Raw genomic sequence first — 21,736 nt, 5'->3', positions numbered from 1 at the left:
TCCGACCTTACGCCTCATGTCCACGGGCACGGAAGGTTTCCCTGAGTAGAATCCTGCAGCAGATTCCATCCGGCCTGCAGACATGAGGCCAAAAACCACAGTATACTCACCTGTCCGGACTCTGCGGCGCTCTCTCCCGTGGCAGACAGATCTTCTTTCTTCTGCCTGGCAGATGCGCTCGGGACACTGGCGGCATGCCAGGCGCATGCGCCGTCTTTTAAAAAAAAATTAAACTCCTGCATTTCGGCGGTCCCGTGGCACGGACGCAGTGTCAGCTGCATCTGTGTTGCAGGGTGGATGGCTTCCATAGAAGCCATGGAAGCCATCTGTGCTGGAAAACTGCACAAAATGGAGCATGCTGCGGGTGTTTTCCTGCGCACGTAACCCGCGTCGGGGAAAAAGGACATCCACAGGTATTTAATTCCCTGTAAGTGCCCAATGATTCCCTGTGGGCGCGGATCACGAGTGCAGGTGACCCGCGCGGTTTTTTCAAATCCTATTTTCCCCGTGGACATTGGACCTTCGGGCTTTTCACGGAAACACATTTGGATTGCAGTGAATAGAACCCCTTGATTTCAATGGATTCAGTTAAACGTACTTTTTTTTTTGCACACGCATTTTGGTTGCACAAAACAACCTTTCCTATTTTTGTTCAGAAGGCACCATAATGCCCACTTCAGATGGTATTGTCTCAGCCTTAAGCCTGTGCCATCCATCGGACATAAATTGGCGCCCATGTGCTTACACTGCGATCGCCCTCCACCCAACACAGCGCGTTATTGGCGGTTGGAGAGAGAGCATTGCGGGGAGAACGGTCTGAAACCAAGAATTAGCAGCGATGTTAGTAATAGCTGGTGTGGGCGATCTGTCAGTGTAGGTAGTGTGATCTGTCAGTAGATCCGTGTTAGTGGAGTCAGTGTAATGTCTGCTTAGTCAGCCATCAGTCAGCGTAAACACAAAAAATAAAAGAATCTTCCTGTCCCAGTTTTCCTATCCTGCAGTCACCCGGCCCGCTGGCAGAGGGGTTAGTCAGCCCTCAGTCAGTGGGAAAAAAGAAGAGGTTCCTCTTGCAGTTGCTGCCCCACGCTCGCCTCAGCGGTCACCCGCTGCCCCATGCTCGCCTCAGCGGTCACCCGCTGCCCCATGCTCGCCTCAGCGGTCACCCGCTGCCCCATGCTCGCCTCAGCGGTCACCCGCTGCCCCATGCTCGCCTCAGCGGTCACCCGCTGCCCCATGCTCGCCTCAGCGGTCACCCGCTGCCCCATGCTCGCCTCAGCGGTCACCCGCTGCCCCATGCTCGCCTCAGCGGTCACCCGCTGCCCCATGCTCGCCTCAGCGGTCACCCGCTGCCCCATGCTCGCCTCAGCGGTCACCCGCTGCCCCATGCTCGCCTCAGCGGTCACCCGCTGCCCCATGCTCGCCTCAGCGGTCACCCGCTGCCCCATGCTCGCCTCAGCGGTCACCCGCTGCCCCATGCTCGCCTCAGCGATCACCCGCTGCCCCATGCTCGGCCCAGCGATCACCCGCTGCCCCATGCTCGGCCCAGCGATCACCCGCTGCCCCATGCTCGGCCCAGCGATCACCCGCTGCCCCATGCTCGGCCCAGCGATCACCCGCTGCCCCATGCTCGGCCCAGCGATCACCCGCTGCCCCATGCTCGGCCCAGCGATCACCCGCTGCCCCATGCTCGGCCCAGCGATCACCCGCTGCCCCATGCTCGGCCCAGCGATCACCCGCTGCCCCATGCTCGGCTCAGCGATCACCCGCTGTCCTTTGGCCGCCCACCCAATAACCTGTTTTCTTCTCCTTTTGGCTGCATACATTTAGCTATAGCGTGCTTCACAGGCGACTTACTGCAGAGGAGTTTTACACAATTATTGCATGACCCACATTATCCTCTTGATGAAGGGAGTCTGAACCCCGTGGAGTCCAAAGAAAGCGTCCAGCGGCTGCCCCTTTAGAGGAGACTGATGCCTCTGATGTTCGGTGGATTACCCCCCAGGCCTCCGACTTTACTGGGAACTGAGGGATACAATTTGATACAGAAAGGCTCAGTATAGTGAGGTTTTTCCCCGGGATGATGTCATTTCCCACATTGTTACCCAAACCAATTTATATGCCCAGAATTGTACCCAAAAAAACTCCAACTCCAGTTTTATTTAAACCCCACCGGTGGACCCCCCTGGGTGCATCAGAAACCACAACATTTGGGGGCACTGTTATGTATGGAGCTAGTAAAGTAGCCGAGCATTAGGCCTACTGCAGCACGGATACTTTATACCGTGCCCCGATGTCACGGACGCGTTTTGAAGGGATCATAATATTCCTGCATTGTAATGACAATACTCCGCACCCGCCCAGCGGTGACCCCAATTACGATCGCTGATATAAAAGAGCGGTAATAAAGCATTTTAATGCCAAGTTCGCCCAGGCATAGACCGCTGAGAAAGACTTCAGTAGATGGGCAGCTGGTACATTTCATAAGGAGGCTTAGATTCTGCCAGTGCCTGCCCAGTAAGAGGGCATGGTATGGCGTGAAAATATACAAGCTGTGTGAGAGTACATCACGGTAGGCTGGTAAGGTCAGGATTTATGAAGGGAAGGACACCAGAATTGAACCCACAAGATGCCCCTCTAGCTGGGAATTACAGGAAAAACTGTATGGGAAGTGGTGCCCCCTCCAGTGCACCCGGGTAACCACCTCTACCTGGATAATACTAGTAATTAATAGAAAATTATAGTACCAGTGTTTCTGGTGGCGCAATGCACCACACAGCTCTGCTACACGCACGTCACACACACAGCTCTGCTACACGCACGTCACACACACAGCTCTGCTACACGCACGTCACACACACAGCTCTGCTACACGCACGTCACACACACAGCTCTGCTTTATTACTTTTGCATACAAACAGAATGTGATTTACAAACTTCAGCAGCTCGCTGAGGAGACATGTTCACTTGTAACTTGCGCATATGAGCTGCATGTGATCTACAAACTTCAGCTGGTGGCTGAGGTGACATCGTGGCTTGTCGCTGTGTCATGTAAGCTGCATTAGCTTCACGGCGGCATTGTACCCTCTGCGGTGACATGTTTGCACAACAGCGACGGTTTGGCACAACACTGGACAACAGTTGACTATTAGATGATGGCTGGACTGGTGTTGGTGGCATTAGCACTTGAGATGACATGATATCACGTTCAGGAGATGTGAAGATAGCGGGGAAGGACTATGCTTTAATGATGTTAGTCAGTACGCACCGTCAGCTATGGATGTGGACATCTGTGAGGTGTCATTTCCTGGAGTCTCCACACAGGTGTGCAGCTGTGTCACAACATACAAGCTGCCGGCTGCACAAATGTGATGGACAAGTGGTCGTTAGTACTTTGATTACATCAGTGTTCTCCTATTCCAGAGCCACTCTGCCAAGAAATTAAAAAAAAAAAACCTGAAAACACTAAGGCCTCAGGCACACGGGCAAAATAAGAATTAAAATCCGCAGCGGATTTTAACTCTTCTCCCGCGCGCGGATCCGCATCCCATAGGGATGCATTGACCACCCGCGGGTAGATAAATACCCGCGGATCGTCAATAAAAGGAATTTTAAAAAAAATGGAGCATGAAAAAATCTGGACCATGCTCCATTTTCATGCGGGTCTCCCGCGGGGACGGCTCCTGCGGGCTTCTATTGAAGCCTATGGAAGCCGTCCGGATCCGCGGGAGACCAAAATCAGAGTTTACTCACACGCTCCGGTTCTTCTCTTCGCCGCGGCGCCATCTTCTCTCAGTCGCGGCCGGATCATTTTGCTTCGGGCCGGCGCATGCGCGGGGCACGTCACCGACGTCATCCTGCACATCCGCCGAGCCGAAGAAAGAAGATCCGGCCGCGACGCAGAGAAGATGACGCCGCAGCGAAGAGAAGAAACGGAGCGGATGGGAGGTGAGTTTATTCTTATTTATTGTTATTTTCAGCGCTCATGTCCCCGGGGCAGGAGGGACCCGCTGCGGATTCTCCATGGAGAATCCGTAGCGGGCCTGATTTTCCCCGTGGACATGAGGCCTAAGGCCTCAGGCACACAGGGCAAATTGAGCAGTGGATTCCGCGCTAGTCAGCAGGTGTGGGTGATCCGATGCTCAATGTGCCCATTGATGTGTGCGCAGACACCTCTCTCCACGCACACCAGGGGATTTTATTTGCAGCCGCTCCATCCCGAAATAAAATCGCAGCCTGCTCTATTTTCAGAGCGGATACGCAGAGATGGCTTCCATTGAAGTCAATAGGAGCCATCCCTCCTGTGGCACTTGTGCAATGAGCATTGCAGAAGTATCGCAGATCTGCATCATTGCCTAGGTGACAGCGGGCACAGATCAGTACTGCGCATGTGCATTGGAGCGCCGGCAGCACAGAAGAAGATTCCTCTGACAGGTATGCAGGGTCGCTGGCAGCGGGTACGGGAGGATTCCGTGTGGGATTTCCCATATGGAATCCATGTATAATGAGGCCTAAGTCGCTAGTTGGGCAAATTCTCAGATTGGCTGAGAGAGGGCACTCCGCAGCGACAACGCATGTGTGTCAAGAGCAAGCACAAGAGGGATGTCCTTATAATGAGCACAATACATGGCCATAGCAGTACCCCCTGCCCAGTACCAGAACAGAGACCCCCACGCCAGGCAGCGTCCTTGACTACAGTAGGTACATGGTGGGGTTGACTTGTCTGATCACGTTAACAAGCTGTGTAGTGCCATGCGGGGAACAAGGGTGTGGTGTAAGCCTCCACAGATAGCAGGCCAGAGAGGCGGGTTATTTGAACTCCAGGAGGAGGTCATCAAGGTCCTAAAATTTGGGGGACCTGGAAAGGGAGGAGTCCAGTACTTCTGGAAGTGGAGTAAAACATGTACGTGCAAATTCGCAACACCCATTGCGCAACTATGCGGCGAAAATGAGAATGTAATGTGCTTATGCCTGCGTGCCACCAGCCTGAAGGTGCCGACCCACCAGCCATATTTCTTTCTAGCGATGCGAGATAGAGAGTCTCGCAGCGCAGAGAAAATGCTGCGATATCGCTTATTGCTTCCAATGGGGCCGGCAGCAGTAGCGCCGGTCCCATTGAAAACATAGGGAGTACATTGCAGACTTCTGCCAGAGCTGTCACAGTCGTGGCAGAAGTCCATGATGTACTCCCTACGTTTTCAATGGGGCCTACACTGCTGCCGCCGGCGCCATTGAAGACACTGAACAATATGAGACTTAAAAAAAAAATGCAAATGAGTATAAAACCATTGAAAGTCATTGGTTTCATATTCATCGCTCTCGCATCGCAAGAAAAAAAGCCATTGGCCGCAGCGCCTTGCTTCCGCAGCGCAGTCTGACAATCGGTCTGCACGCTGAGGCACCTCTTCTAGTAGCATAGTATGTAACAGCCCATTACCCACCCCCCTCCAAATGTTGATCCAGAGAAAGGAAAAAAAAAAACCCTGTTGAGGTAGAAGTGAATTTTCCTTATTTAAAGGGGCGGGGGAATTCCTTCCTGACTCTAATCTGACAATCGGAATAATCCCCGGATCACCGACCTTCCTGAGTAATCAGTGATATAACATGTAATATTGGCGCATCCAGGCGCCTCTTGTACTCTTATCGAGCTCTCCATCACCGCATCCTCAGGGGAGCGTTTCATAGCCTCACTGCTCTTAGGCCGGGCTCACACAAGCAGGTCAGATTCTGCATGGGGGAGGCCCGCAGCACAATTCGGCTGTAAACCCAGCTGCTGGCCCTGCGTACGGCACCTTACTGTATTGCGCATGACCACGGAGGCCCGCCGGCGGCCATGCGCAGTACAGTTTGTTTGCATCTCCCACACAGTAACATAGCCCATTCGCAATGGCCACTGCATATGGGCTGCGGGTTGCACGGCTCTGCTGACATCAATGGAAGCCGTCCACGTGGATTATACAGTAAAAGAAAATAGAGCATGCTGCAATTTTTCTTCCACTTGCGGATTCCGCAATTCATATCCACGACTGTGCAGGAAAATTCACAAATGCATGCCTTTCTATGCCTGCGTTTTAACTGCAGATCATCTGCAGAATCTGCAATTCAAACCGGTCATGTGAGACTGCTCTTACAGTAAAGAACCCGCTTCTATGTTGGTATAGAAACCTTCTTTCATCTAAATGTAGAGAGCGCCCCCTTGTTACGGTCCTGGGAACAATAGATGATTGAAGAGATCTCTGTACTGACCCCTGATATATTATACATAGTTATTAGAGCGCCCCCTTGTTACAGTCCTGGTATAATAGATGATGGGAGAGATCTCTGTACTGACCCCTGATATACACAGTTATTAGAGCGGCCCCCTTGTTACAGTCCTGGGTATAATAGATGATGGGTGAGATCTCTGTACTGACTCCTGATATATTATACATAGTTATTAGAGCGCCCCCTTGTTACAGTCCTGGGTATAATAGATGATTGGAGAGATCTCTGTACTGACCCCTGATATATATATATACATAGTTATTAGAGCGCCACCTTGTTACAGTCCTGGGTATAATAGATGATGGGAGAGATCTCTGTACTGACCCCTGATATATTACACATAGTTATTAGAGCGCCCCCTTGTTACAGTCCTGGTATAATAGATGATGGGAGAGATCTCTGTACTGACCCCTGATATACACAGTTATTAGAGCGGCCCCCTTGTTACAGTCCTGGGTATAATAGATGATGGGTGAGATCTCTGTACTGACTCCTGATATATTATACATAGTTATTAGAGCGCCCCCTTGTTACAGTCCTGGGTATAATAGATGATTGGAGAGATCTCTGTACTGACCCCTGATATATATATATATACATAGTTATTAGAGCGCCACCTTGTTACAGTCCTGGGTATAATAGATGATGGGAGAGATCTCTGTACTGACCCCTGATATATTACACATAGTTATTAGAGCGCCCCCTTGTTACAGTCCTGGGTATAATAGATGATGGAGAGATCTCTGTATTGACCCCTGATATATCTATACATAGTTCTTAACCCCTGATATATTATACATAGTTATTAGAGCGCCCCCTTGTTACAGTCCTGGGTATAATAGATGATGGGAGAGATCTCTGTACTGACCCCGATATATCTATACATAGTTATTAGAGCGCCCCCTTGTTACAGTCCTGGGTATAATAGATGATGGGAGAGATCTCTGTACTGACCCCTGATATATTATACATGGTTATTAGAGCGCCCCCTTGTTACAGTCCTTGGTATAATAGATGATGGGAGAGATCTCTGTACTGACTGCTGATATATTATACATAGTTATTAGAGCGCCCCCTTGTTACAGTCCTGGGTATAATAGGAAAAGTATACGCTGCTGTGATTGGCTGAGTTGTCCTGGATGAGCCAATCACAGCCGTCCTGAAGGCAGGATTTGTGAATTGGATAAGCTGCTGCAGTTTGGTGATGAACCATGACTCAGCTACTTCATAAATGCCGCTTGCAAAAGCACCTTCAGCACCGCCCCTCTCCTTTAGCGCCACCAACTGCCCCGTCAGCACCACTTTGCTGTCCCTTCAGCACCGCCCTTCTCCCTTGTGTGCCGCCCGCTGTCCCTTCAGCACCGCCCTGATGTCCCTTCTGCGCCACCTTCTCTCGCTTCTGCGCCGCCGCCCCGCTCTCCCTTCTGCATCGGCCGCTCGCTTAGCAACGTTTCACTGTCTGCAGACACGTTCCCATAACATAGGACGTTTGGGCTGCCCTCACAGGTCATTCGCTGTACCAATCTCCAATTTTAGGGTTTTACAGCACCTGTGAGGATGTCCCTAATCTAATGACACCAAAATCGTCCACCAGGGTTAGACAAAGGGGGTCAAAGTGGGTGCAGGAAAAAGCCTGTAGGCTTATTTATATTAGATTTCACTTAAATCAGTCTTCACCAAATCTTAGAAAACATCCATAATCTGCATTCTTAATTCCAAAGAATCAAAATAAACGGTTATGAACTTGAAAACTCGTTGCCAAACCTACTTCTGTGGTTGTTGTACCTCCAACAGTTCTACCTGCTCCTGACGGTACAGACCCTGGAAGGAACTCCATGACCCGCACCGTCGAGCCCATCATGTCAGCATCATCAAGTCTCTTCAGAGTTAGCATTCTCAAAAAGTTAGTCAAAGATGCTGGAAAATCAGGTGAATCTGTTTGACAGCACAAAATTTAAAGGGGTTGTCCCGCGCCGAAACGGGTTTTTTTTTTTTTTTAAACCCCCCCCCCCCCCCCCCCCCCGTTCGGCGCGAGACAACCCCGATGCAGGGGTTAAAAAAACAACCCCCACAGCGCTTACCTGAATCCCGGCGGTCCGGCGTCTTCATACTCACCTGCTGAAGATGGCCGCCGGGATCCTCTGTCTCCATGGACCGCAGGGCTTCTGTGCGGTCCATTGCCGATTCCAGCCTCCTGATTGGCTGGAATCGGCACGTGACGGGGCGGAGCTACACGGAGCCCCATAGAGAAGAGGAGAAGACCCGGACTGCGCAAGCGCGGCTAATTTGGCCATCGGAGGGCGAAAATTAGTCGGCACCATGGAGACGAGGACGCCAGCAACGGAGCAGGTAAGTATAAAACTTTTTATAACTTCTGTATGGCTCATAATTAATGCACAATGTACATTACAACGTGCATTAATATGGCCATACAGAAGTGTATAGACCCACTTGCTGCCTCGGGACAACCCCTTTAAGACCAAGGGACAACAAACACCTCTATGTGCTCAATTGAAGTCAATAGAAGCCGTCCCATCCGCGGCACCCTACAGCTGTCATTGTGGCTGCGCCGCCGATCCGCGGGAAAGCAGGACATGCAAAAGAAAAACTGCACTGCGCATGCGTCCCGCACGTCCGGACGCATCCGTCGTGCTAAGGAAAGATCCAGCCGTCACAGAGGAGCCCCGCGCTGAAGCCGGAGGGGTACGGATGGATTCAGCAGTGGGCATTGGGCCTCGTAGTTTTCTCCAACTGGCATATAGACGACTATTTTTTCTACTGTATCCAAAGTTTCTTTACGGACTTTGTTTTGCCATTCCTTGTTATATATTGTCACTATGAACATGTACGCCCTCCAATTGGTTTCCTCACTTGTAATGATTTCCCGCATTAAGTTTAATAACCAGTTGGAAAGGACTGCATTGTGTCCTGAAGCCTCTGGGAATCCCAGTCCCACCCACATCATTAGTGATGGGGTCCCGTCCCACCACAGTCGTATTTCTTCCATTAACAGATCCTACAATTCTCTAAATCCACTTCTTATATTTAGATTCGTTTTGACTCGTCGTGCTAAATCAGAAGTCATCATGAAAATGAAAGGTCATGGACAAAAACCAAAAGTTGTGTTCATGTCTTTACAATTCTTCATGTACGTCCCTAGGAGTACAATGGGGTCGGCGTGCGCGGCAAAACGGGGGCAAAGTGGAGACCAGCGGCGCACCTGCCTTGGATCTTGCATCTGGTAATTAAGGGATTCTAGTAATTAGAGCTACTATTGTAAAGATCTAGCCAGCCAGGTTTGTGGACACTTAGCAGCGTTTCAAACACGTAGGGATTTCTATTGTGACCATGTGAACACTAATGATTGAAAAAAAGCTGTCTGTGACATAGCGCTCCCATGGGCCTCAATGGGGGGGGGGGGGGGGGCGAGGCGATGCAAGGACGTCCTCCCCTGTCCACTTCTGACAACATCCCGCATCTGTAAGATGTTCAGGTGCAAAATCCCTGGGATGGTTTCCTCATGCAAAAAAGAAAAAGGGGGGGGGGGGGTACAGATCCCTACAGTTCCCAAGATGAAGACACATTCATCTTGGGCAAGCAGCGCAGTAAGACCGTCCTTGTTGACCATGAGAACCAAGCACAGCTTTCATCTTACCTCAGCAGCCTGAGACGTGAACGCTGCACAGTCATGGGTTGCTATGGACAACAAGGACCTTTCACTGTTAGACAGTTTTGCTAAATAAAAAAATTTTGAATCAGTTTTCATTAATATTAAAATTTCTGTATCTAAGTGTCATCAAAAAGGGAGTTCTGAGGGTTTCACATCGGGAATGTGTACATTCCAATAGTACATCCTAATGCTGGCCATACAAAAGATAGATGGCAGCCGAATGGTTGCCAGCCAAGCATAGGTTTTTACTTCAATGAAACGAGGGGAACAGACCGTCACCAAGTACATCTGGCAGCGCTTATTTCTCAGCCGCACAAATGAATCAGGCAGGTTGAAATTCAATCTTGGGATTCCGGCGCTATGTGTCCTCAGGGCATGGTCCGCAGCTCCACACACCCTGATGCATCTTACAGTGGGCCTTTTCTGCAGCTTTTAGCAAAAACAATCCACCTTCTTCAGTAAAGAATCTCTGTATTGTTGTAGCTTGTCTCCACCTGAAGAATGGGTGGACACAAGATGCACGCCTACAAGCAATGCCCCCAATTTGATTGGCTGCACAGGAGAATGGCATGTTCTCCCCTGCTGCCTCGTTTCACTCACCCCTCAGATGCTGCCATGGTCCCCCTTCCCTGCTCCTCTCTGGCATGGCGATCCCTGGGGTTGTGGCATACCCCCACTTCTGGTGGAGACAAGATACAACAATACCCAGAATCTCTTTCCTTATGAGCTTATGACACCTGTATCTAAACAAAGACCAGACCAGATGAGCAGTAGTCAAGCGCCTGATGAATAACCAAAGGCATGAATGTAGGGGTCACCTGTTTAAGGAGGCCATGGTTTCCATATGGAGTGTCACATCCTAGTTTGTGTTCTCAACAACAGAAGGAACATAAAGGCTACTTAGTACGGTACATTTATTATACTGCCCCCGGGATACAGATGGAGCATGTACCAGCATCCTCTGCTTGCAAGTGAAAGTGCCTTTTGGCCGGCAAGTTCTACGATCTCCAACTGCTCCAGACTACCACCCTACAGCGGAGGTTCACCTTTATGGCCCCATCTAGAGCGGGCAATATCTGGCCAATTGTGACAGCATGGAACAGCCAAACCCAGACCCCGCCAGACACCTGTCACATGGCATAGCAGCTATATACAGGCTCTTGTATATCCATTTGTCACAAGGTGGATTTACACACAGTGTGACCAAGTTTTATAGTTTACGAGGGACCCAAAGGGTACAAGAAAGAAGATCTTGCTCTCTGTATTTGGTTTGATCCATTGTACATTACTGCATTAGTTACGCACTTCTATGTAAATAATTTATGTTATTGGATTCATCTATATGTGAACTTTCCATCAGGATTTAATTTTTATTTATTGGCTTTATTCTTTATCATTAAAGGGAACCTGGCAGCATATTGTTGTAATGCAATCCCAGTGCAGCGCTGTAATGTGCACATGCATTGTTATACACCGTAGCTTTGCTTGGTCTGGTAAGAAAAGCACACTTTAAGGGCTGTTTCAGATGACCGATATACGGCGTTTCTGTCTGCAGGGGGAGGAGGCTGGAAGAGCTGGGAGGAGTGCTCTGAGCTCCCGCCCCCTCTCCGCCCCTCTGCACTATTTGCAATGAGAGAAGGCGGGACGGGGGCAGGGCTAAGTTCTGGTGCAGAGTTGGTGGAGAGAGGGGGCGGGAGCTCAGAGCACTGCTCCCGGCTCTTCCATCCTCCTCCCCTGCAGAGAGGGACACCGTATATCGGCCGGCGTGAATATACGGCGTCTCTGTCTGCAGGGGGAGGAGGCTAGAAGAGCCGGGAGGAGTGCTCTGAGCGCCCGCCCCCTCTCCGCCCCTCTGCACTATTTGCAATGAGAGAAGGCGGGACGGGGGCAGGGCTAAGTTCTGGTGCAGAGTTGGTGGAGAGAGGGGGCGGGAGCTCAGAGCACTGCTCCCGGCTCTTCCATCCTCCTCCCCTGCAGAGAGGGACACCGTATATTGGCCAGCGTGAATAACCCCTAAGACCCATGCAAATACAACGATTATTGTTTAAAATTTGCTCAAAAGCCATCTTTTGAGCGATAATCATTGCGTCTAAACGTGCGGTCACGGTGCACTGTTCATTCATCCCTGTCTTCTAGCAGGCTAGAAATCAAGGATGACTCTTATCAACGCCGCATGCTGATTTTCTCAGCGGGCAGTGCTGATAGCTTTCTTTCAGCTGGTATGAGACTTCCTAGAGGGATACCAGCTGAAAGCTCAGAGAACAAAATAGCTGTCATTGTTCCTGCTGTCTCTTGGAGCTATCAGTTAAGCGGGACGCCACTGATAACTGCGAAAACAAAGCAGCTGTTTTGTATATGCAAACAGCTGCTTTGTTTTCGCAATCAGCAGTGTCCTGCTCCGCCTGCATTTAACTTTTTAAGTAGCCAACTACCGTATATACTCCAGTATAAGCAGAGTTTTTTGGCACAATTATTTGTGCTGAAAAAGTCCCCCTAGGCTTACACTCGAATCAGGAAAGGGTTTAAACCTCCATACTCACCTCCCAGTCGGCATCTGTGTCCCCGACGGCGGTGCGGCAGGCTGCTTAAATTCTCCCCGCTGTCATTTCCCGCCATCCTCCCTGCTTGGCTCTTTCATCCTCCGCCGTCAAGCTGTGAATGATCAAGCGCCAGCTGTGATTGGCTGGCGCTCGATCCAATCACAGTGCTTACTTACACAGCGCTGATGGCGGGGTATTTGAAAGCTTAGCAGGGAGATGACGGCGGGGAGAATTCTAAAGCAGCTTGCCGCACCGCTGCCGGGAACGCAAAAGTTGAAGCAGCTTTTCGCACCGCCGCCGGGCACACAGACGCCGACTGGGAGGGGAGTATGGAGGGGTTCTTTTTCCCCCACTATATACTCGAGTATAGCTCGGCTTACACCAGAGTCAATGCGTTTTACCAGTTTTTGCGGCAAAACGTATTGACTCGGCTAATACTCGAGTATATACGGTAGCTACTTAAGAGTTATGCAAAGATGATTGTTCAAAACTGTCATTCAAACTGTTGTTTGAGCGATCATCTCTCAGTGTAAATGCCCGTTTGGTAATACTGTGTGTGCGCCAAGCATGTAAATGGCGTAGAGCAGTCCGTTGGGTCTGCCGGTCCGTCTTTGCTAGCAGCCTTTGTCACCCCTCTCTGCTTCTCAGTGAAGTGGTGCGTACGCCGTGTGCTCCTCAGCTGTGGCAGGGGATTCCTTTAGCCCTGATCTACGGTTTCAATGGGACCGGTGGCCGTGGTGCCGGCCCTATTGAAAACAATGGGAGAACATGCAATCTCCAGCTGCGGCTGTGACAGCGGTGGCGGAGATGAAGGGAACCTCCGTAGGGATGCGAGGCTGTTTCCTTGTGAAAACGCCTCGCATCCAGGGGGTTTTCAGAAGGACTGTGAGGGCGATACTGGACTGATATGACCCTCGCTAGTGCGCTGGAGCCTTCAGGGGACTTGAACTTGCAATTATTTGATCGCTTGTTCTATATACTGCAATACTTCAGTATTGCAGTATATAGCGATGTTTGAGGTTTCCTTTCAAGCCCTGCCTTGGGCAGATCGTGATAGGCATCTATGTGTGGCAGACCTGGGAGCATTATGTAAACTATGGAATGCTAGGCTAGCCCATTGGCTCCCTCAGATTGTGCTGCAAGGGGTGCCGCTGGGGTGCAGGAGAGGGTCCCCCTCCAGCTGTTTAAACACGCAGTCAGCTTTGACTGCAGCACCTAAACAGTTAACTGCCACCATTAGAGCTAACTCAGCTGTCAGCTGTCAGCAACAGTTGTGATACTGCCCCTTCAAGTGTAGCGAAAGGCGCTCAAAATAGCCGGCCAGGAAAAAAAAATAAATTAAATACATTTCATTACATTATGGGGCCGATCTATGCAACGGTCTAAAAGAGAAAACTGTTCCTGCTGCCCATATAACCCGACTGTGGGTTACACTGGCCGAGGGCACTGCGGACGCTCTCACACGGGCGGTTTTATTTACAGCGTTTCAAACACAGCGCTTAACGCTGTAAACCGTCTCCATTGATTTCAGTAGGGCTTCTCAGAGGAGTGTCTGACCGCGGCGCTTCTAATGCTCTATATTAGTGCGTTTCAGCCATTTTTAGTGCCCGTCACCCATTGCAATGATGGGGGTGCGTTACAAACGCTTTAAAACACGGTGTTTAAATAAAGCCGCCTCAGACATTAAAGCTGATTGCTATAGAGAACGCCGCTCTTTTTGATACATCAGTTTTGAGCAGAAGTGCAGGATTAGGAGACTTCCCAGATTATTGGCTGCAGGGATCTACAACAACATTACTGTATATAGTAACGGCTGAAGACTAGCAGGTTTCAGAGCCACATGACCGCCCTGAGCCGGCAGCTGCAAGATGTCACATCCCCAGCGCCGCCGTCCTCCTCCGACTGCAGAAATCTGGCTCGGTATTAAAATCAGCTAGTTTGGCGATGAGATGTAACCAGCGCCATGGCGGCCGGCGCACGGAATAGGAGGAGCGTATTAGGGAATTATCTGTGCAGCCATGAAGGACCATCGGAGGAGCAGCGCCGTCCAGCCAACGCTCTCCACAAGCTCTTCATAAGACTCAGGCGGTTCCTTGGGAGAAACCATCCTGCGATTGTGGAATCCTCGGATCGGGCAAGAGAAACGCTCAACTCTGTGCAGAGGTTTAGCTAGACGGCTGGTCCAAAGACGGACTGCCCTCCGGCTCCAAGGAGCCCAGGGACTGGCAACATTTGTGGCAAACACTTCTCGCACTGACAATCCATTCTCAGCATCCCGATGGCGACGGGTCCGGACCCCGTGATCTCCGTAGCCACAGTCAGCTTGGCCCTCAGTCACACGGGGCCCCGACAGCTTCACCAGCAATGTGGAGGAGATTTCAAGAAATCTCTGTAAATTCCTCGGTTGCATCGAGATCACGGGGGAGATCTGACACAGATTTACAGGAGCGTGCGCGTACTTATGCGTACATTGGCGCCACATCTTGCGTTGCGTATTTGTGAGATCAGCTGCATTTTCTATGGTTTTCGCGCTCAGCCAGTGAAACGGCCAATTAGTTTCACGACGTCTTTCCCTGCGTGAATGCACGGGCCAATACAACAAGCTGCGGATTGCTGTGACGGAATTGCGCACACATAATGCGCGCTTGTGAACCCGTTGAAATCAATACGTTCTCTTCGCTGCGTATTGCGCACACAAGTGAATCGGGATTTAAACTGCAGTTCCCTGGAGTTAAGTGCGCTGGGTTTATTAAAAGGCGAACAACTCTTAGTAAATTTGGCGCACTTTGGTCAGTCCTAAAGTCATGAAATCACTTATCAAAACTGGTGGCTGCAAAGAAAAGATGCAAGTTGTAGCATAAATAAGGCGCGCCACAAACGGACAGCGAATTCCCCCAGAATGGTTATTTATTCCGTGTTTTCGGCGGGGCGCGTTGTTCCGCACGCTGGACGAAGAGCGAGGAAAATATATTGGGCTTATTTTATATAAATACTTGTTTTCAATCTGCTGTGCTATTTGTTCAGTTAAAAAAAACGGAAGCGAAGTGACCGCGTTCCACCGGCGCTCCGGGGTCAGGAAACCTATTGGAATTAATGGTGAAAAAAACGGACGACTGTTAATTCTCTGCTGAGAAAAAACGAACAGAAACGGATTTATGACCGAAAGACAAAATACAGATATGAGTGCCGCCTTAATCTTAAAGGGGATGTTTGAGTTAGGGAAACCCCTGCAGTAAAACAAGTCAGCGGTTCCTCAACTCTCCCCGCTTGTCCACCGCCGCCGCTGTCTTTGTTTACAGGCTGCTGTGACGACCCCTAGACCTGCTGCGGCAGCCAATGACATCGCTCAGCCGTGAACTCTGAGCACCGTCATTGGCTGCTCCGACTTGTTTGTGGGCGGGCTCAGCCTGTGACATCACAGGGAGGCCGAAGCCTGCGGCGGGAACGAGCAGGTGAGAGGAGAAAGGTGAGTAATCGCTGCCTGGGGGATCTGGGGACAGGGGTGTCGGTGACTCGGACGACCCCTTTGGCTACTCCACACATGCATTCGGGTAAACGCCATTAGGAACCCGCGGCATTTAGCCGCGATTTTAAGCGGCATTTTTGAATGCAGGTCACAGCATTTGACAGCGCTTTTAGTGCGCCCCACCATTATAATGGGGTACGTTAAAACACAAAAACACTGAGAAATAGAACAGAAAGCGCTCGAATATCGCGGCGTTACGAACGGGTCAGAGAAGCCCCATTAAAACCCATGGGAGCGCTGTGCTGGGGGGAGGAGCCTGTGAGCGGCCCGGACATGAACTCTGATACATTCCACATTGCTACATTGTTTACATGTCGTTTCCTTTTCACCGTCCTGCGCGTTTACCCACAATGCTCTCTCACCTACTGGGGTTTACGACTGCAAGCAAACATATAAAAGCCATCCAGTTCTCACAGGAAGCCGGTAAACAAACCTCACAGCGCCGGAGGAAACCGGCAGACCAAAGAGTGGCCGGGCCGACAGATACAGGCAGGCAGAGGAGGTCCGCTCCGTCCGTCAGTTAGTCAATCGCTTAGGGAGTCTGCATACTGGCAATGGGAGCAGATCGTGATCCCCTGCCGCGGCTGTGACAGCGGCCGCAGGGGATTCCTTCTGGGGCACGAGGCTGTATCATCCAGGGGTTTCATCTTGCTCACAGCGGGGTCGGCGGCAGCAGCAATGGCCCCCATTGAAAGCAGTGACGAACATCGCGATCTCCTGCTGTGGCTGTGACAGCGGGGATGAAGAAGACCCCCGCGGGGATGAAGGAGACCCCCAGGGGGGATGAAGACCCCCGCGGGGATGAAGGAGACCCCCGCGGGGATGCACGGCTGTTTTCACATGTAACACCTTTGATCCAGGGGTTTCCACGTGTTCTCAGTGGGAGAGGATCACAATCTCCTGCTGCGGCTGTGACAGCCCCAGCGGGGATGAGGGGAACCTCCACAGGGATACAAGGCTGATGCTTGTGAAAATGCCTCGCACCCGGGGGGTTTTCAGGACTGCGCTGGTGAGATCGGGCCATGAACCACGTGATATCGCCCTCGCCAGTGTGCAGAAGCCCTTAGGGTGCCTCTTATACAGGACGACCCGTCAGGGGCCGCTTGCCCAACAGGTCGTCCCAGCAATGATCGCTCCGATGCCTTTACACAGAAACAGGCACTGCTAGTGACTGAAGGCGGAGCGGATCAGGGATCGCCCCAGCCGCCACCATTCACCGTACACTGATATGTTCACAGATTGGACTGGGGTGTGCAGGCAGCCGGGACGCGTCGGGTGCGGGAAGCTGGGACACGCCGGGTGCGGGCGGACGGGGCACATTGTTCACCTCTTATGGCTGCAGAATTGCTCAGTTTCTCGTGAATCTAAATGAATTTTTAGCCTTTAACCCTTTCCAATCCAATCTGTATCCTGGTTTTCCTAGGGGGCTTACTCTTTTTCTGCCATTATACAACAGCGCTATCTGCTGGCTAAAGCCAGTACTGCATGAGGTGACACATTGGATAGGCTCCGACAGCAGACAGGCCGGCAATATACAGCAAGAGAACCCCGACGGACGTCTTCCAACATCGGAGCTGTACAGCCTTAAATCATAATGTCTTCAGAGGTCGGACGGTGGATTGGAAAGGGTTAATTCCCATTTCTTTTCCTTGTCTTCACCTTATGGGATGAGACCCTGTAGCTCCCATAGACTGCAGTATGGCCTCCCAGGGGCGGACAGGCTGATTTGGGGGTGTATTAGTTGCCCTGCTGGCATCTTGCAGCCTACTTAGACATGTGCAGCCGGCCGGCCCGATCCTCCCGCTATATGCACCAAGCAACGACTGAGGATGGAGAGCGAGGGATCGGGGCGAGCGGTGGGTATAACCATGGCATCCATGGACCCGCCGGCCGCTCTACCAGCCCAGTCCACGAGGCTCCCATCATGTGACGAGTCCCCCCCCCCTGGCATTAACGGCACTTTAAGATCAGGTCGTCTTATCTTTCCTCCTTTAGGTACATTATCTGGGGGGCATCAGCTTTTATTAGGGGGTCTCACACGAACGGATCGTGAAATCCGCAATCGCCGTTTCGGACATTATAAAATCATGCATTTTCATCCATCCTCGCGGGCACCGATCAGATATCACCTGCGCAGAAGATAATCGCAGCGTGCGCCATCTGGGATTCCATTAGTCAATAGATGCGAGTGCCCCGCCGCCCGTATGCAGTTACCGCTGTGCATGAGCGCTGGGACACTGACTCAGTGCCGCCTGCGCCCACCTGCCTGCACCCGCCTCAGTGCCGCCTGCGCCCACCTGCCTGCACCCGCCTCAGTGCCGCCTGCGCCCACCTGCCTGCACCCGCCTCAGTGCCGCCTGCGCCCACCTGCCTGCACCCGCCTCAGTGCCGCCTGCGCCCACCTGCCTGCACCCGCCTCAGTGTTGCCTGCGCCCACCTCAGTGCCGCCTGCACCCGCCTGAACGCTGTGTGTGCCAGCCTTCCTGCGCCCTCCTCAGTGCCGCCTGCGCCCGCCCCAGCGCCGTGTATCTTCTTCACGCTCCCACCTGCTGCGCAGTGTGAACCTTTCTGGCTTCCGCATGGATATTTCTCCAGCGCCCACATCGCCCGCAGCCCCTCGCCAGTCCTCTGAGGGCGGCACGCTGGGGGTCCTCACACTCGGAAGCGTTGCGCTGTGACGCCCCCCGTGCCAGCGCCATGAATCACAACCACAAGTGAGGGATGCCTCCATTGATTATGTAACAGGCAGCAGCTGTCAGTCAGCCGGCATGAATGGCCGCCGCCGCCTGATAACGCCATTATTAATGTGCGGCGGCGGCTCTCCGGCCTACAATGGAGGACGTGTCCCCCTCCCTCCGGCGGCGGAGGAGGAATGCGGCTCTGGGATCAGCTGCCCTCCCCCATCAGGACAGCAGATGGTCCTCGCGGTGGGCGACACGGAGGGACAATCCTGCAGGACTAAGCCATTGTTCTCCCCAAAACCGGCAGCCGCAAATAATCCGTCAGGGGATGATCCACCGGGCAAGGTGATAGCCTGAGGCACGACATGCTGCTGTCACGACAGATGAGCCCCCCCCCCCACCCTGTGAGGTAATGCAGCCGTACATCTCACTGTCATGACAGCCCGTCAGGAGCCCCCCCTCCCCTCCTCTGTGTATATCGGTGATGTAATGCACAGCCGACACCGCGGTGCACATCACTATCACGACAGCCGAGAATTCCCCCCGCCCGTCTGTATGTCAGTGAGGTAATGCACAGCGAGAGCCGACGACAGGGTACATCACAACCAGTATGTCGCCGACAGGGTACCTCGCAGATTACCTCATACAAACACATTTTACCTCACAAACCAGTATGTCGCCGACAGTGCACCCCGGCAGACATGAGCGCGGACCCCCGAGCACCCCGGCAGACATGAGCTCACCGGCTGCAGCACGGCGCTGGATCCATCTATCTGTCCGCCATGTCTGCCCGCCGCCTCCCCGGCGATGAGCTCACACCGAGCCGCGGTCCCCGCCGCTCACACCGCATGACATCATCCCCAGAGCCCCCCGGCTGCAGCCCACCCATCCAGCCGCGGACAAGCGGCGCCGCCGATCCCATCCATTGTCCCCGCAGAGAAGCATCCGCTCACCATGACTCGTCGTCGGGAGGACCGTCAGAGGAACAGCCGGGGAAGCATCGGTCAGTCCGCGGAGCACGGCGGCTCTCACCACCGGAAACACCGTGCCGAAGGCGATGACCCAGCAGAGAATAACGGGAGAGGCGGAGCCGGGGGCGGGGTCTGCCAGGGAGCGGCTCTCCGCGAGCCCTGAGAGTGTACGGCTGCTGCCGCGGTGCCTGTCAGACGGGGGCGGGGCCGGGGGCGGGGCGGGGGCGGGGCTCAGTGTGGTACCTTGTGGAGGAGCTGTCATCAGCAGCGGATGCCTGGCGAGAAGCTCCTTGTACGCCGCGCTGGGCTGTCTGCTGGGAACCCATCACTGCCAGCCCTGATACCAGCCGCTGCGTCAGAAGCCCTTCATATATGTGCAGCCGCTGCGTCAGACCCCTTCATACATGTGCAGCCGCTGCGTCAGACCCCTTCATACATGTGCAGCCGCTGCATCAGACCCTCTTCATACATGTGCAGCCGCTGCGTCAGACCTCTTTCATACATGTGCAGCTGCTGCGTCAGACCTCCTTCATACATGTGCAGCCGCTGCGTCAGACCCCTTCATACATGTGCAGCCGCTGCGTCAGACCCTCTTCATACATTTGCAGCCGCTGCGTCAGACCCTCTTCATACATGTGCAGCCGCTGCGTCAGACCTCCTTCATACATGTGCAGCCGCTGCGTCAGACCCTCTTCATACATTTGCAGGCGCTGCGTCAGACCCCTTCATACATGTGCAGCCGCTGCATCAGACCCCTTCATACATGTGCAGCCGCTGCGTCAGACCCCTTCATACATTTGCAGCCGCTGCGTCAGAAGCCCTTCATACATGTGCAGCCGCTGCGTCAGACCCCCTTCATACATGTGCAGCCGCTGCGTCAGACCCTCTTCATATATTTGCAGCCGCTGCTTCAGACCCTCTTCATACATTTGCAGGCGCTGCGTCAGACCCCTTCATACATGTGCAGCCGCTGTGTCAGACCCTCTTCATACATGTGCAGCTACTGCGTCAGACCTCCTTCATACATGTGCAGCCACTGCGTCAGACCCCTTCATACATGTGCAGCCGCTGCTTGAGACCCCCTTCATACATGTGCAGCCGCTGCGTCAGACCCTCTTTATACATGTGCAGCTGCTGCGTCAGACCCCCTTTATACATGTGCAGCCGCTGCATCAGACCCCCTTCATACATGTGCAGCCGCAGCGTCAGATCCCCCTCATACATGTGCAGCCGCTGCATCAGACCCCTTTCATACATGTGCAGCTGCTGCGTCAGACCCCCTTTATACATGTGCAGCCGCTGCATCAGACCCCCTTCATACATGTGCAGCCGCAGCGTCAGACCCCTTCATACATGTGCAGCTGCTGCGTCAGACCCCCTTTATACATGTGCAGCCGCAGCGTCAGATCCCCCTCATACATGTGCAGCCGCTGCGTCAGACCCCCTTCATACATGTGCAGCCGCTGTGTCAGACCCTCTTGATACATGTGCAGCTGCTGCGTCAGACCCCCTTTATACATGTGCAGCCGCTGCATCAGACCCCCTTCATACATGTGCAGCCGCAGCGTCAGATCCCCCTCATACATGTGCAGCCAATGCATCAGACCCCCAACTGTGCCAGCGATCAGCTGGGGGGATTGCTGGTGTAGGTTTTACTGACATCTGTGGGATGCAAAGGAGGCATTATTATTCTGAGGTGGGGAAATTATTACCAGGTGGGGGCGCTCACACTTTGTGGGCCTCAGGAGGCGGTAATACTGTGTGAGGCACATAAAGGGGTAGGAGAGAGGGACGAGGAGTGTGCGCAGGGTTGAGTTGTGGCTGGAAGAAGGTGTCATGGCGCTCTGCACCCAGTTAGAAGAGGAAAGAGAAAGAGTGCAATAACAGAGAAGACCCCATCTGTGACCACTGGAGGGACACCTGTAGGACAGGTACTTCGCTGTGGTGACTGCATTACTTCCAGGGGGAATAAAGCTGAGCTGCTGCATCTCACACATCTGCACTGGACCCTCCGGACAGAGGTTCCCCCACAGTGCTTCGTCTTCCATCCAAAAGCTGGGCAGAAGGGCGGACAGTGGACAGATCCC

At 52.7% G+C, this 21,736-nt stretch overlaps 1 protein-coding gene across 12 annotated transcripts in view; it reads right to left on the bottom strand.

Moving 5' to 3' along the window:
• The window catches only part of PTPRS (protein tyrosine phosphatase receptor type S), a 240,551-nt gene extending 220,753 nt beyond the window's left edge, over positions 1–19,798 (bottom strand). For 6 of the 12 annotated variants that reach the window (XM_066574433.1, XM_066574437.1, XM_066574434.1 and 3 more), the window contains exon 1: positions 19,632–19,798. The gene's annotated coding sequence lies outside the window, so the exon portion shown is untranslated. The remainder of the gene's footprint in view (positions 1–19,631) is intronic. The other 6 variants (XM_066574441.1, XM_066574442.1, XM_066574443.1 and 3 more) reach the window with 4 other exon arrangements.
• Between the last annotated feature and the right edge of the window lie 1,938 nt (positions 19,799–21,736).

The sequence above is a fragment of the Eleutherodactylus coqui genome, chromosome 7 (genome assembly GCF_035609145.1).
Source record: "Eleutherodactylus coqui strain aEleCoq1 chromosome 7, aEleCoq1.hap1, whole genome shotgun sequence".
Classification (NCBI taxonomy): Eukaryota; Metazoa; Chordata; class Amphibia; order Anura; family Eleutherodactylidae; genus Eleutherodactylus; species Eleutherodactylus coqui.
Note: the sequence above shows the minus strand (reverse complement) of the source record. Positions and strands in the feature narration are given on the sequence as shown.